Below are 17,976 nucleotides of genomic sequence, written 5' to 3' on the forward strand. Positions count from 1 at the left end.
TCAGCTCAGTTCAGTTCAGTCACTCAGTGGTGTCCAATTCTTTGTGATCTCATGAACTGCAGCACGCCAGGCCTCCCCGTCCATCACCAACTCCCAGAGTCCACCCAAACCTGTGTCCATTGTGCCAGTGATGCAATCCAACCATTTCATCCTCTATCGTCCATTTCTCGTCCTGCCCTTAATCTTTCCCAGCATCAGGATCTTATCAGATGAGTCAACTCTCTGCATCAGGTGGCCAAAGTATTGGAGTTTCAGCTTCAATATCAGTCCCTCCAATGAACAACCAGGACTGATCTCCTTTAGGATGGACTGGTTGGATCTCCTTGAAGTCCAAGGAACTCTCAAGAGTTTTCTCCAACACCACAGTTCAAAAGCATCGATTCTTTGGCACTCAGCTTTCTTTGTACTCCAACTCTCGCATCCTTACATGACCACTGGAAAAACCATAGCCTTGACTAGACGGACCTTTGTTGGCAAAATAATGTCTCTGGTCTTTAATATGCTGTTTAGGTTGGTCATAACTTTCCTTCCAAGGAGTAAGTGTCTTTTAATTTCATGGCTGCAGTCACCATCTGCAGTGATTTTGGAGCCCAGAAAAATAAAGTCATCCACTGTTTCCACTGTTTCCCCATTTATTTCCAATGAAGTGATGGGACCAGATGCCATGATCCTAGTTTCCTGAATGTTGAGCTTTAAGCCAACTTTTTCACTCTTCTCTTTCACCTTCATTAAAAGGCTCTTTTTAGTTATTCCTCACTTTCTGCCATGAGGGTGGTGTCATTTGTATATCTGAGGTTATTGATATTTCTCCTGGCAATTCCAGCTTGTGCTTCCTCCAGCCCAGCGTTTCTCATGATGTACTTTGCATATAAGTTAAATAAGTAGGGTGACACTATATAGCCTTGATGTACTCCTTTTCCTGTTTGGAACCAGTCTGATGTTCCATATCCAGTTCTAATTGTTGCTTCCTGACCTGCATACAGGTTTCTCAAGAGGCAGGTCAGGTGGTCTGGTATTCCCATCTCTTTCAGAATTTTCCACAGTTTATTCCACACAGTGAAAGGCTTTGGCATAGTCAATAAAGCAGAAATAGATGATTTTCTGGAACTCTCTTGCTTTTTTGATGGTCCAGTGGATGTTGGCAATTTGAGCCCTGGTTCCTCTGCCTTTTCTAAAACCAGCTTGAACATCTGGAAGTTCACAGTTAACATATTGCTGAAGCCTGGCTTGGAGAATTTTGAGCATTACTTTACTAGAATGTGAGATGAGTGCAATTATGCAGTAGTTTTAGCATTCTTTGGAATTGCCTTTCTTTGGGATTGGAATGAAAACTGACCTTTTCCAGTCCTGTGGCCATTGCTGAGTTTTCCAAATTTGCTGGCATATTGTGTGCACCACTTTCACAGCATCATCTTTCAGGATTTGAAATAGCTCAACTGGAATTCCATCACCTCCAATAGGTTTGTTCATAGTGATGCTTCCTAAATCCCACCTGACTTCACATTCCAGGATGTCCAGCTCTAGGTGTGTGTGAGTGACGACACCTTCGTGATCATATTGGTCATGAAGATCTTTTTTGTACAGTTCTGTGTATTCTAGCCACCTCTTCTTAATATATTATGTTTGTTAGGTCCATATCATTTCTGTCCTTTACTGAGCCCATCTTTGTATGAAATGGTCCCCTGGTATCTCTAATTTTCTTGACGAGATCTCTAGTCTTTCCCATTCTATTGTTTTCCTCTATTTGCATTGGTCATTGAGGAAGGCTTTCTTATCTCTCCTTGCTATTCTTTGGAACTCTGCATTCAAATGGGTATATCTTTCCTTTTTTCCTTTGCTTTTGCCTTCTCTCCTTTTCACATCTATTTGTAAAGCCTCCTTAGGCAACCATTTTTCTTTTTTGTATTTCTTTTTCTTGGGGTTACTCTTGCTCCCTGTCTCCTGTACAATGTCATGAACCTCTGTCCATAGTTCATCAGGCACTCTGTCTCTCAGATCGAGTTCTGTAAATCTATTTCTCACTTCCACTGTATAGTCATAAGGGATTTGATTTAGGTAATACCTGAATGGTCTAGTGGTTTTCCCCATTCTCTTCAATTTAATGAAGGATATGTGTACTCAAATTATTCTCAAAACCAAAAAAGGAAAAAAAGAAAAAAAAAAAAAGCACATGTCTCCCCACCAGAGAATAAAGAGAAACAGAGCTAGCAGTAATCGGAATATATCTTTCCTCTCTCTCTCCCCCAATCTGTCTATGAAACTCTTTTTTTATCTTATTTTGATACACACATATTTGTCCAAAAAGATAGAGCAAATACATGTAATATCAGTGTCAAATGATAGATCTTGACAAGGAAGATAAATACTATAAGGGAAATTCTAATATTGTAATTTGCTTTCTTTATCAAAGCCAAAAAGCCCTTACTCTAACATACAATTATTAATATTTTGTATGACTCTAGGAAAACATATTTGTTTCCATGTAAAGAGTGACAAGTTATCAATAGTACAATTCATTTTAACTTTGAGATAGTGACTCTTTTGGTATAGTAACAGAAGTGAAATTAAAGGATGGATTGTAGTTCTGTTTTTAATCTTTGGGAAACTTCCATGTTGTTTTCCATAGTGGCTGCAACAAATTTATATTTCTACTAGGAATGCTCAAAGGGTGCTATAGTTAACAATACTGTGTTACACTTTTGAAAGATGCTAAAAGAGTAAAAGTCATGAGTACTTAAAACTTCTCATCATAAGAAAAAAATGTGTAACTACATGTGGTGATGGATGTTAACTAATTTACTGCAGTAATCATTTTGAAATATGTAACAAATTATGTCATACACATTAAGGTAATACATATAAGATAATCTTATATGTCAATACAGTTCAATAAAACTGGGAAAACTAGACACTTTTCAATATCAAACAGGTTAAAATAAGAAAAAAATTGTGTAAGAATTAATAACACTGGATAATACTCTAAAATCAGTTTTTTAATCTGTTACAAAGTGACTTATAAAAATTATCCAAGCTAGGCTTCAACCGTATGTGAACCAAGAACTTCCAGAGTTCATACGCGATTTAGAAAAGGCAGAGGAACCAGAGATCAAATTTCCAACATCCATTGAATCATCAGAAAAGCAAGAGAATTTCAGAAAAGCATCTACATCTGCTTCATTGACTAAACTAAAGCCTTTGACTGTGTGGATCACAACAAACTGTGGAAATTCTTAAAGAGATGGGAATATCAGACAATCTGACCTGCTTCCTGAAAAAAATTGCATGTAGGTCAAGAAGCAACAGTTAGAAGTGGACATGGAACAACAGAATGATTCCCAATTGGGAAAAGAGTACATCAAAGCTTCTCACCCTGCTTATTTAACTTATATGCAGAGTATATCATGCCAAACACTGGGCTGGATGAAGCACAAGCTGGAATCAAGATTGCCAGGAGAAATATCAATAACCTCATATATGCGCATGACACCACCATTAGGGCAGAAAGTGAAGGGGAACTAAAGAGCCTCTTGAAGTAAATGAAAGAGGGGAGTGAGAAAGCTGACTTAAAACTCAACATTAAAAAAACTAATATCATGGCATTTGGTCCCATCACTTCATGGCAAGTAAATGGGGAAACAATGGAAATAGTAACAGACTTTCTTTTCTTGTGCTCCAAGATCACTGCAGATGGTGACTGCAGGCATGAAATTAAAAGGTGCTTGCTCCTTGGAAGAAAACCTATGACCAACCTAGACAGCATATTAAAAAGCAGAGACATTATTTTGCCAAAATAGGTCCATCTAGTCAAAGCTATGGTTTTTCCAGTAGTCATGTATGAATGTGAGAGTGGACTATAAAGAAAGCTGAATGCTGAAGAATTGATGCTTTTGTACTGTGGTGTTGGAGATTCTTGAGAGTTCCTTGGATTGCAAGGAGATAAACAAGTCAGTCATAAAGGAAATCAACCCTGAATATTAATTGGTAGGGCTTATGCTGAAGCTGAAGCAGCAATACTTTGCCCACTTGATGTGAAGAACTGACTCACTGGAAAAGACCCTGGTGCTGGGAAAAAATTGAAGGCGGGAGGAGAAGAGGATGACAGAGAATGCGATGGTTGGATGGCATCACCGATTCAATGAACATAAGTCTGAGCAAGCTCTGGGAGTTGGTGATCGACAGGGAAGCTGCAGTCCATGGGGTCAGAAAGATTTGGACATGACTGAGCAATTAAAGTGAACTGAACTGAAAGTAGCTTATGAGTTGATGGGTAGGAAGGGTAAGGAAAATAAGAGTTATTAAAAATTATAATTAAGAAGATAATAGAGATACTAAAATAAAAGTAGAGAAGAGACACAATTCTAAATTTGAGCAATCAAGAGCATCATAATGATGAAAAGTATATCTCTTGCCTGCAGGAAGTTTATTAATCCTATCTTGGAATAATAGAAGGATGGTGATGGTTTAGTCACTAAGTTGTGTCTGACTCATTGTGAGCCCATGGACTGTATATAGACCACCAGGTTCTGCTGTCCATGGGATTCTCCAGGAAAGAATACTGGAGTGGGTTTCTATTTCCTTCTCCATTTGCAGGAGATAGCATAAATGCTTACATAAGAATGCTGCTGCTGCTGCTAAGTTGCTTCAGTCCTGTCTGACTCTGTGCAACCCCAGAGACAGCAGCCCACCAGGCTCCCCTGTCCCTGGGATTCTTCAGGCAAGAACACTGGAGTGGGTTGCCATTTCCTTCTCCAGTGCATGAAAGTGAAAAGTGAAAGTGAAGTTGCTCAGTCGTGTCTGACTCTTAGCGACCCCATGGACTGCAGCCCACCAGGCTCCTCCATCCATGGGATTTTCCAGGCAAGAGTACTGGAGTGGGTTGCCATTGCTTTCTCCATATATATAAGAATAAATATACGTAAATCATATATTTGCAATACATATATATGCATAGATTAGATTTTACAGTTTAAAGATATTGATTGATTTCAGTTATGTAAAATTGAATAAAATCAGGCTATATGCCAATTTTAAAGAATGCATATTAAAATACATTATCCAAGGGGTGGTCCCAAGATGGTGGAAGAATAGGACAGGGAGCCCACTTTCTCACCAACAAATTCATCAAAAGATCATTTGAAAGATGAGCAACTTCCACAAAACAACTTCTGAATGCTGGCAGAGGACACCAGACACCCAGAATGGCAGCCCATTCTCTTTGAAAAGAGGTAAGACAAAATATAAAGGACAAAAAGAGAGACAAAAGAGTTAGGAATGTAGATCCATCCTGGGGAGGAAATCGTGAGGGAGGAGAAGTTTCCAAACAGCAGGAAACCCTCTCACTGGCAGGTCTGTGGGAAGTTTTGTAATCTCAGAGGACAACATAACCTGGAGGGGAAAAAAAAAAAAAACAACAGAATACATGCCTTAATGCCACTGCCAGCTGAGAAGTATCCCAGACCCTCGAATCTGCCAACACTGAGTGGGGGCTGGACAGGGAATTGCAGGCTGCACGTTTAGTGTAAGAACCGGGCCTGAATGCCCTGAGGAAAATCTGACGGAGCTGATGTGAGATAGCAACCCAAACTGTGGGATAGCCAGAGAGAAAATGAAAAAAAAAAAAAAGAGAGAGAACTTTCCTGTGAAAGTTTCTAACCTAATCTGTGACCTGACCTGCTCATAGAACAATGCTGCTGCTGCTGCTGCTAAGTCGCTTTAGTTGTGTCCGACTCTGTGCGACCCCATGGACTGCAGCCTACCAGGCTTCTCTGTCCCTGGGATTCTCCAGGCAAGAACACTGGAGTGGGTTGCCATTTCCTTCTCCAGTGCATGAAAGTGAAAAGTGAAAGTGAAGTTGCTCAGTCGTGTCTGACTCTTAGCGACCCCATGGACTACAGCCTACCAGGCTCCTCCATCCATGGGATTTTCCGGGCAACAGTACTGGAGTGGGGTGCCATTGCATTCTCCCCTCGGTATACATAACTCCATGTAAATAAATGCAAAAGATAAGTTTCCAAAACGTATTTCATGCCAGTTTTCGATAGCACTGATACTACTGACCATTCTCTTCAACTTCCCTTGAAATATTCTTCTCTACACATACATACTATTTCCACTGAAGTCATTCTTGCTAGGTTTTCTTTTGGAACCTGATTCTTCTTAAAGCAGGTAAACGTTACAGAGTTTAAGACTTTTAAAGCTTTCTTCTTCTTTTATTTGATACTTTCTACCTACACAATTTTGTCCATGCCCATGGCTTTGAATGACCCCCCGTCTACTGAGAATTCCCAAATGATTACATCAAACTTTGAGTTCTTCTCTGAGCATCAGACCAGCCTGGCACGTCCACTTGCATGACTCAAAGGCACTATCCGAGCTAAACATAATCTTCTCACTTATCTGCTGTTCCTTCTTCTCAAAGTATGGCTTCACTAGACATTATTCATTTTTATAGCTTCTGCTTTAAAATTCTGACCTTTTATTATTCTTAGAATAACAACAACAAAAATCTTGAACACTCTCTAATTCAAACGTTATCTCTTGAACTGCAAATCAGTAGCTGAGAGTAGCCACCGGCCTTCTTTCATTTCCTTGTATGTGCCGCATTCTGCTCCCAAAGAAGTTTTTTGTTCTTTATTCATTTTATAAGCATAAGGTATGTGCATGCAAGGGTGCCAGGTGGCACAATGGTAAAGAATCTGCCTGCTCATGCAGGAGACACAGAGATGCAGGTTCAATCCCTGGAGTAGGAAATGGTAACTCACTCCAGTATTCTTTGCATGGAAAATTCCACAGAGGAGCCTGGTGGGCTATAGTCCTCACACACGACTGAGTGAGCACGTGTGTGCACATGCATGCACATACACACTTGCAAAGTAATCTCACAAATAAAAGTGTGAAGAAAAGCATTTTTATCAGCAATGCTTACAAAGGAGTCCAGACTTGAGAAAACCTAACTAAAAGCACAGCTGGTATTTAAGGAAAAAAAAAAACTCACCAGGTTACCAAGGTTACATTTTATCTGTTCATGGGAAGAGGAAAAGCAGTTTTCCTTCATAATTATCTTATCTATAAAGGTTATCATGTTTGTAGTCAGTGGCATTGTAGAGTCAAAGGTAAATTATTTTTAGTAGAGTTAATGTGATGAAGTATAGAGCTCAAGCTTCATTAATTTTGAAAATTATATTTTTCTTTATCTCAAAAAGCTTTTGTCCCCCCTTAATTCTGGTATGTGATATACACAGGGGCTAGGTGTTAGTTTTTGCTTTTAGTTATACAACAAGAAAAATGTAAACTCATAATGAGATGTGAATTCTGACATGTCAACTATGCTCACCCACCGATGAAGCTATATATCCACTACACATCAGTTTCCCAGCAAGGGTGATATATATTCACACCACAGCAAAAATCCAATTAATACATTGCTCAGAATATCAGCCAAATCCATGAATCCTACAAAGATCTTCATTCACTACCTATAAGTCAGATCTTTACATGAGCAAATAACCTTTCATTGTACCAATATATGACTTATTACTAGCAAAGACAATTTATAATAGCACAAATCTTAGTATCATAATTCCCAACTACAAGAGACACATTCTGAGCAATCTTAAAATGGCCAAAGAAGCCACACTGTATAACTCATCATTGAGCAAATACCAAAGGAGAGCTAGCCAGATGTGTACAGGCCCCTCCCTTCCACTGTAGGCAGAGAGGTAGGTGTGTGACAGCCAGAGCTGAAAGGCAAGAGGTAATCTCATCCCCAGAGACCGGCATCCTCCAAAAATCTGTGAGCAGGCTCCCAGTTGCTAACCATGTCTTCCTGGGATCCTGGATGGTTGACATCTGCCAGGAGGGTCACAGCCTGAGATCAGCTCCCCAGAGGAGACACATGGCACACCTGCGATAGTGCTATCATGGCACACTTAGGAAGCAGAGCGGCTAGGACCAGGGAGGTGATTAAGACACGCAGTCTCCGTAGGACAGTGCACTCACAAAGCACTTGGTTACCTGAGCTGCTCAGACCTGGGAAGGGCACAAAACACACACCCAACCAAGTCTGTGCCCTTGATGAGTACCTAAGAAACTGAACCTGAGCAGCTTAGACCTGGGAAGTACATGAAACGTAGGGCCCACTTTGGACAGTACCCCTGCAGAGCAACCTAGTACCTAAGCAGTGTAAACCCAGAAAGCACATTCTGCCAGAGCCGGGACAAATCCAGTGTGGTCCATACACTACAAGCACTCCCCACAAACACGAGCGATATTTGTTTGCAGTGTTCCTCCTTCCCACAACACAACTGAACAAGTGAGCCTAAATAAGGGACCACCTTCATCCCTTTGTGTCAGGGTGGAAGTTAGACAGTGAAGAGACTAGCAAATAGAGGAAGCCAAAATAAACATAGAAGAGGGAAGTGACAGATGTCACTCTGGAAGTGACAGATGCAGCAGATTAAAACCCTATAGTTAACATTGACTAAGATTGGAAGGAGCCCATAGACCTTGAGAAGTAAAAGCTGGAACAAGGAACTATCTCAAACTGAACTGACCCCATGTTGCCCACAACTCCATAGAAATTCCCACATATATTTTTACTACTATCATTTTTTAATTTTCTTTTTACTTTTAAGTTCTTTATTGCTTCTTTAATTTTCATTTTTATAACCTACTATTACCTTACAAAAAATACCTTATTTTTAAAGCAAATTATATATACATACATATATTATATTTGTATTTATATATATATATATTATAATTTTTGTGATTGATTTTGTTTTGTATTTTTACTATTGTATTTCTGAGAGTCTAATATCTACTCTAGATTTTTGATCTTTGCTTTTTGGTATTTGTTATCAATTTTGTACCTTTAAGAATCTAATCTTCAGTATCCATTTTCACTTAGGGGAGTGATTACTGGCTTGATTTCTCTCTCCCCTTTTGACTCCCCCTTTCCTCCCCCAGGTCACCTCTATCTCCTCCGTACCCCCTTCTCTTCTCTACTTAACTCTGTGAATCTCTCTGGGTGTTCCAGGCTGTGGAGAACACATAGGGAACTGATAACTGACTATATTGGTCTCTCCCCTTTTGACTCCTCCTCTGCTCTTCCTGGTCACCTCTATCTCCCTCCTCCCTCTTCTCTTCTCCATGTAACTCTGAATCTCTCTGGGTGTCCCTCACTGTGGAGAATTTTTCCACAATTAACCTAGATGTTTCATCATCTGTGCTCTATGGATAGAGAAATCTTGAGGCTACTGTAAGAAAAAGACTGAAAGCCCAAGGCAGGCGGCTTAACTCCAAAATTTGAGAACATCAGAGAACTCCTGATTCCAGGTAACACTAACAGACAATAGCTCATCCAAAAGCCTCCATACCTACACTGAAACTGAGCTCCACCCAAGAGCCTACAAGCTCCAGAGGAAGACATACCACTCTAAATATCTACCAACACAGGAACACAGAACTGAGCATTAAAATACAGGCTGCCCAAAGTGATGCAAAACCCATAGACACCCCAAAACTCACTACTGGACAATTCTTGCACTCCAGAGAGCAGATCCAGCTCTATCCACCAGAACACAGATGCAAGCTCTCCTAACCAGGAAGCCTTGACAAGACACTAGTCCAACCCTACCCACAGAGAACAAGCTCCACAATAAAGAGGAACCACAAACTTTCAGCCTACAGAAAGGCCACCCTGAACACAGCAATATAAATAAAATGAAAAGGCAGAGAAATATTCAGCAGGTAAAGGAACATGATAAATGCCACCAAACCAAACCAAAGAGGAGGAGATAGGGAGTCTGCCTGAAAAGAATTCAGAATAATGATAGCAAAGATGATCCAAAATCTTGAAAACAAAATGGAGCTACAGATAAATAGACTAGAGACAAGGATTGATAAGATGCAATAAATATTTAACAAGGGACCAGAAAAAATAAAAAAGAGAATCAATAATGAATAATGCACTAACTGGGATCAAAAACACTCTGGAGGGAAACAACAGTAGAATAACTGAGGCAGAAGATAGGATAAGTGAAGTGGAAGATAGAATGGTGGGAATACATGAAGCAGACTGGAGAAGAATTAAAAAAAAAAAAAAATGAGGACTACCTCAGAGACCTCTAGGACAACATTCAATGCCTCAACAGTGGAATCATAGGAGTCCCAGAAGAAGAAGACAAAAAGAAAGGGCATGAGAAAACACTTGAGGAGATAATAGTTGAAAACTTCCCTAAAATGGGAAAGGAAATAGCCACCCAAGTCCAAGAAACCCAGAGAATCCCAAGCAGGATAAGCCCAAGGCAAAACACCCCATTACATACATTAATCAAATTAATGAAAATCAAACACAAAGAACAAATATTAAAAGCATCAACAAATAACACACAAAGGGATCCCCATAAGGATAACAGCTGATCTTTCAATAGAAATGCTTCAGGCCAGAAGGGAATGGCAAGATATACTTAAAGGGTTGAAAGAGAAAAACCTACAACCCAGATTACGATACCCAACTAGGATCTCATTTAAATATGAAGGAGAAATCAAAAATGTTACAGCCAAGCAAAAGCTGAGAGAATTCAGCACCACCAAACCAGCTCCTCAAAAAATGCTAAAGGATCTCCTCTAGACAGGAAGTACAGGAAAGGTTTATAAACTCAAACCCAAAACAACTAAGTAAATGACAATGGGATCATACTTATCAATAATTACCTTAAATGTAAATGGGTTGAATGCCCCAATCAAAAGACAAAGACTGGCTGAATGGATACAAAAAAAAAGACCCCTATATATGTTGTTTACAAGAGACCCACCTCAAACCAAGGGACACATACAGACTGAAAGTGAAGGGCTGGAAAAAGATAATTCATGAAATGAAGACCAAAAGAAAGCAGGAGTAGCAATACACATATCAGATAAAATAGACTTTGAAATGAAGGCATGAAAAAAGACAAAGAAGGGTACTACATAATGATCAAAGGATCAATCCGAGAAGAAGATATAGCAATTATATACATACATGTACCCAACATAGGAGCCCCACAATACGTAAGGCAAATGCTAACAAGTATGAATGGGGAAATTAACAGTAGCACAATAACAGTCGGAGACTTTAATACCCCACTCACACCTATGGACAGATCAACCAAACAGAAAATTAGCAAGGAAACACAAACTTTAAATGATACAATGGACTAGTCAGACCTAATTTCTGTCTATAGAATATTTCATCCCAAGCAATAAATTTCACCTTTTCTCAAGTGCACACAGAACATTCTCCAGGATAGATCACATCCTGGGCCATAAAACTAGCCTTGGTAAACTAAAAAAAACTCAAATCATTTCAAGCATCTTTTCTGATCCCAATATGGTAAGATTAGATGTCAGCTACAGGGAAAAAAAAAAAAAAACTATTGAAAATATAAGCATATGGAAGCTAAACAACACACTTCTGAATTACCAACAAACCACAAAAATATGCATAGAAACAAATTAAAATGAAAACATGACAACCCAAAACCTATGGAATTCAGTAAAAGCAGTGCTAAGGGGAAGGTTCATAGCAATACAAGCTTACCTTAAGAAAGAAGAGAAAAATCAAGTAAATAACCTGACTTTATACCTAAAGCAACTAGAAAAAGAAGAAGTGAAGAATCCCAGGTTTAGTGGAAGGAAAGAAATGATGAAAATTATGGCAGAAATAAATGAAAAAGAAACAAAAGAGACTATAGCAAAAATCAACAAAACTAAAAGCTGGTTCCTTCAGAAAATAAATAAAATAGACAAACCATTCGCCTGAATCATCAAGAGAAAAAGGGAGAAGAATCAAATCAACAAAATTAAAATGAAAATGGAGAAATCACAACAGACAAAGTACAGAAATACAAAAGATCATAAGAGATTACTATCAGCAACTACGTGAAAATAAAATGGAAATTTTTATTTCTTCCATGGAAGAAATGGACAGATTCTTAGAAAAGTATAACCTTCCAAAACTGAACCAGGAAGAAATAGAAAATCTTAACAGAACCATCACAAGCACAGAAATAAAAACTGTAATCAGAAATCTTCCAACAAACAATAGCCTAGGGCCAGATGGCTTCACAGGTGAATTTTACCAAAAATTTAGAAAAGAGCTAAAACCTATCCTAATCGAAGTATTCCAGACAATTGCAGAGGAAGGTAAACTGCCAGACTCATTCTATGAGGCCACCATCACCCTAATACCAAAACCAGCAAAGATGCCACAAAAAAAGAAAACTACAGGCCAATATCACTGATGAACATAGATGCAAAACTCCTCAACAAAATTCTAGCAAGCAGAATCCAACAACATATTAAAAAATCATACATCATGACCAAGTGGGAATTATCCTAGGGATGCAAGGATTCTTCATAATTCACATATAAATGTGATATAACAAATTAACAAATTGAAAGATAAAAACCATATGATTATCTCAGTATATGCATAGAAAGTCTTTGACAAAATCAGCATCCATTTATGATTTTAAAAAAACCCTCCAGAAAGCAGGCATAGAAACAACATTCCTCAACATAATAAAAGTCATATATGATAAATCCACAACAAATATTATCTTCAATGGTGAAAAATTGAAAGCATTTAACCTAAAGTCAGGAACAAGGCAAGGGTGACCACTCTCACCATTACTATTCAACATGATTTTGGAAGTTTTTCCACAGCAATCAGAGAAGAAAAAGAAATAAAAAGAATCCATATTGGAAAAGAAGAAGTAAAACTCTCACTGTTCACAGATGGCATGATGTAAAACCCTGAAGACACCACCAGAAAATTACTAGATCTAATCAATGAATATAGTAAAGTTGCAGGATATAAAATTAATAAACAGAAATCTTTGCATTCCTATATATTAACAATGAGAAAACAGAAAGATAAATTAAGGAAACAATTCCATTCACAATTGTAATGAAAAGAATAAAATACTTAGGAATAAATCTACCTAAAGAAACAAAAGACCTATATATAGAAAACTATAAAGTACTGATGAAAGAAATTAAATAGATGGAATAACATACTATGTTCATGGATCAGAAGAATCAATATAGTGAAAATGAGTATACTACCCAAAGCAATCTATAGATTCAATGCAATCCCTATCAAGCTACCAATGTTATTTTTCATAGAACTAGAAAAAATAATTTCACAATGTGTATATGGAAATTAAAAAAAAAAAAATTCAAATAGCCTAAGAAATCTTGAGAAAGAAGCATAGAACTGGAGGAATCAACCTACCTGAATTCAGACCATACTACAAAGCTACAATCATCAAGACAATATGGTACTGGCCTAATGCCAGAAATGCAGATCAATGGAACAAAATAGAAAGCCCAGAGACAAATCCATTCACCTATGGACACCTTATATTTGACAAAGGAGGCAAGAATATACAATGGGAAAAAGAGAATTTCTTTAACAGTGGTGCTGGGAAAACTTGTCAACCACCTGTAAAATAATGAAAGTAGAACACCATCTAACACCACACATGGATTAAAGATCTAAATATAAGACCAGAAACTATAAAACTTCTAGAGGAAAACATAGGCAAAACGCTCTGACATAAATCACAGCAGGATCCTCTATGACTTACCTCCCAGAGTAATAGAACAAAAGCAAAAATAGACAAATGGGACCTAATTAAACTTAAAAGCTCTTGCAAAATGAAGGAAACTGTAAGCAAGGTGAAAAGACAGCCTTCAAATGGGAGAAAATAATAGCAAGCAAAGCAAATGACAGAGAATTAATCTCAAATATATACAAGCAGGTCATGCAGCTCAGTACCAGAAAAATAAATGATCCAACAGAAAATGGGTCAAAGAACTAAACAGACATTTCTCCAAAAAGACATACAGACAGCTAACAAACATGTGAACAGATGCTCAACACCACACATTATCAGAGAAATGAAAATCAAAACCACAATGAGGTACCATCTCAAGCTGATCAGAATGGCTGCTATCAAAAAATCTACAAATAATAAATGCTGGAGAGGATTCACAGAAAAGGGAACCCTCTTACACTATTAGAGGGAATGCAAACTAGTACAGCCATTATGGAGAACAGTTTGGAGATTCCTTTAAAAACTGGAAATAGAACTGCCATATGACCCAGCAATCCCACTGCTATGCATACACATCTAGGAAACCAGAATTGAAAGAGACACATGCACCCCAATGTTCATCACAGCACTTTTTACAATAGCTAAAGCATGGAAGCAACCTAGATGTCCTTTGGCAGGTGACTCGATAAGAAAGCTGTGGTACATACACACATGGAATATTAATCAGCCATTAAAAAGAATACATTTGAATCAGTTCTAATGAGGTGGATGAAAGTGGAGCCTATTATCCAGAGTATAGAATGTCAGAAAGAAAAACACCAGTACACTATATTAACACATATATGGTAGGCTGCAGACCATGGGTTCACGAAGAGTTGGACACGACTGAGCAACTTCACTTTCAGTTTTCCCTTTCATGCGTTGGAGAAGGAAATGGCAACCCACTCCAGTGTTCCTGCCTGGAGAATCCCAGGGACGGGGGAGCCTGGAGGGCCACCGTCTATGGGGTCGCACAGAGTCAGAAATGACTGAAGCGACTTAGCAGCAGCAACAACATATGGAATTTAGAAAGATGACAACAATGACCCCATATGGGAGACATCAAAAGAGAGACAGATATAAAGAACAGACTTTTGGACTCTGTGGGAGAAGACAAGGATGGGATAATTTGACAGAATAGCATTGAAATATGTATATTCAGTTCAGTTCTGTCACTCAGTCATGTCCGACTCTTTGCGACCCCATGAATCACACCACGCGGGCCTCCCTGTCCATCACCAACTCCCGGAGTTGACTCAAACTCATGTCCATCGAGTCAGTGATGTCATCCAGCCATCTCATCCTCTGTCGTCCCCTTCTCCTCCTGCCCCTTATCCCTCCCAGCATCAGACTCTTTAACAATGAGTCAACTCATCGCATGAGGTGGCCAAAGTATTGGAGTTTCAGCATCATTCCTTCCAATGAACACCCAGGACTGATCTCCTTTAGGATGGACTGGTTGGATCTCCTTGCAGTCCAAGGGACTCTCAACAGCCTTCTCCAACACCACAGTTCAAAAGCATCAATTCTTCGGTGCTCAGCTTTCTTTACAGTCCAACTCTCACATCCATGCATGACCATTGGAAAAACCAGAGCCTTGACTAGACGGACCTTTGTTGGCAAAGTAATGTCTCTGCTTTTCAATATACTATCTAGGTCGGTCATAAATTTCCTCCCAAGGAGTTCAGTTCAGTTCAGTCACTCAGTCGTGTCTGACTCTTTGCGACCCCGTGAATCGCAGCACGCCAGGCCTCCCTGTCCATCACCAACTCCCAGAGTTCACTCAGACTCACATCCACCGAGTCAGTGATGCCATCCAGCCATCTCATCCTCTGTCCTCCCCTCCTCCTCCTGCCCCCAATCCCTCCCAGCATCAGAGTCTTGTCCAATGAGTCAACTCTTTGCATGAGGTGGCCAAAGTACTGGAGTTTCAGCTTTAGCATCATTCCTTCCAAAGAAATCCCAGGGCTTATCTCCTTCAGAATGGACTGGTTGGATCTCCTTGCAGTCCAAGGGACTCTGAAGAGTCTTCTCCAACACCACAGTTCAAAAACATCAATTCTTCGGCGCTCAGCCTTCTTCACAGTCCAACTCTCACATCCATACGTGACCACAGGAAAAACCATAGCCTTGACTAGACAGACCTTTGTTGGCAAAGTAATGTCTCTGCTTTTGAATATGCTATCTAGGTTGGTCATAACTTTCCTTCCAAGGAGTAAGCGTTTTTTAATTTCATGGCTGCAGTCACAATCTGCAGTGATTTTAGAGCCCCCCAAAATAAAGTCTGACACTGTTTCCACTGTTTTCCCCATCTATTTCCCATGAAGTGATGGGACCAGATGCCATGGTCTTCGTTTTCTGAATGTTGAGTTTTAAGCCAACTTTTTAACTCTCCTCTTTCACTTTCATCAAGAGGCTTTTTAGTTCCTCTTCACTTTCTGCCATATGGGTAATCTCATCTGCATACCTGAGGTTATTGATATTTCTCCCGGCAATCTTGATTCCAGCTTGTGCTTCTTCCATCCCAGCATTTCTCATGATGTACTCTGCATATAAGTTAAATAAGCAGGGTGACAATATATAGCCTTGATGTACTCCTTTTTGTTACCATATGTCAAGTAGATCACCAGTCCAAGTTTGATGCATGAAACAGTGTTCTCAAAGCTGGTGCACTGGGACAATCCTGAGGGATGGGATAAGGAGGGAGGTGGGAGGGTAGTTCAGAATGGGGGACACAAGTGCATCCATGGCTGATCCATGTCAATGTATGGCAAGAACCACTACAATATTGTAAAGCAATTAGCCTCCTATTAAAAAAAATATTTAAAAAATACATAGTAAGGAAAATGGCCAATGGGAGGAATAAAACCTTACAGAAAAAAAAAATGATCTGTATATATAACCTTACAGATGGAAAATTTATTTTACAATTTTTACCTTATAACTTTTATTTTAAAGTTTAAAATTGATAATATAATAGCTGAAAATTACAATGATAACTTTGGTTGGTAAATATCCAGTTTAGTGAAACAATAAATAACTGAGAATAGATTCTACAATGTAGATATTTATTTAGTGAATAGAAAATGTGAAAGTTTATCTCAGTAGGAAAAAGTTGGATAATTTAATAAAGGTTAACACAGCTGGTTGTCTGGGAGAAGATAAAAATACACCCATATCACATGTCTCATGAAACATAGTACTTACATATCAAATAATATGTTAAAAATACAAAAACACTGCTGCAATTTATACATGAAATTTTTAAGAGAATAAATCCTAGGAGTTCAAATCACAAATCCATTTTTCTTTTATTTTGTTCTATATGAGATAATGGATATTCACAATACTAAAACTGATATTCATTTCATGATGGGAATAAGTCAGAATATTATGCTGCACAGAAGCTGTAAATAAACATAAGAGAAAATTGTTCAACCTTATTAGTATTTAGAACGTTAATTAAAGTAGGCTAAAAGTAAGAAAAGCATAGGTTTTAATCTCCCAGGAATTTATACCAGTGGTAGAAGTAAAAACTAAAGCATTTTTCTATACCTATAAACAATTAAAAAGAAATCACTCTTTGACCAAATAACCCCTTTTGATGAATCTGTGCTTAGAAATAAAACTGTTTTTTGTATATAGGCCTGTAAACATGCATATTTATCAAAGAATTGTTTACATTGAAGAAAGCCCTTAGAGATAAATAGGTGTCCAGAAAAAGTAATGGCTCAGTAACATTATGTCAAATCATATCAGATCAAATACTACATTGATTAATATTTTATTACTTAATAATATAACAGAAGATAATTAAAAGGACTGGATTAAAGTTTAACCAGTTGGGAGAACAATAATGAAGTTCCTCAAAAACTAAAAATAGAAGTAACATATGATCCAACAATTCCACTCCTGGGTATATATCTAAAGAGAACAAAAACATTAGTCTGAAAAAATACTTTTAACCCAATATTCATAGTAGCAGTTTTTACAATAACCAAGATAATGAAGCAACCTAAGTGTCCATCAATAGATGGATAGATAGGGAAGATGTGGTAATATATACACAATGGAATATTGTTCAGCCATGATAAAAGACATTTTGTCATTTGTAACAATATGGATAGACTGGATGGGTGTCCTGCTAAATGAAATATTTTGGACAGTGAAATATACATACAATATATTATCACTTATATGTGAAATTTGAAAAATAAACAAATGAATATAACACAACAGAAACAGACTCACAGATATAGACAACACTAGTGGTTACCAGTGGGGAAAAGGAAGCAGGGAAGGACAAGATAGGGACAAAGTATTAAGAAGCACA

This window comes from Bison bison, unplaced genomic scaffold (assembly GCF_000754665.1).
Source record: "Bison bison bison isolate TAMUID 2011002044 unplaced genomic scaffold, Bison_UMD1.0 scf7180017864358, whole genome shotgun sequence".
NCBI classification, from domain to species: domain Eukaryota; kingdom Metazoa; phylum Chordata; class Mammalia; order Artiodactyla; family Bovidae; genus Bison; species Bison bison.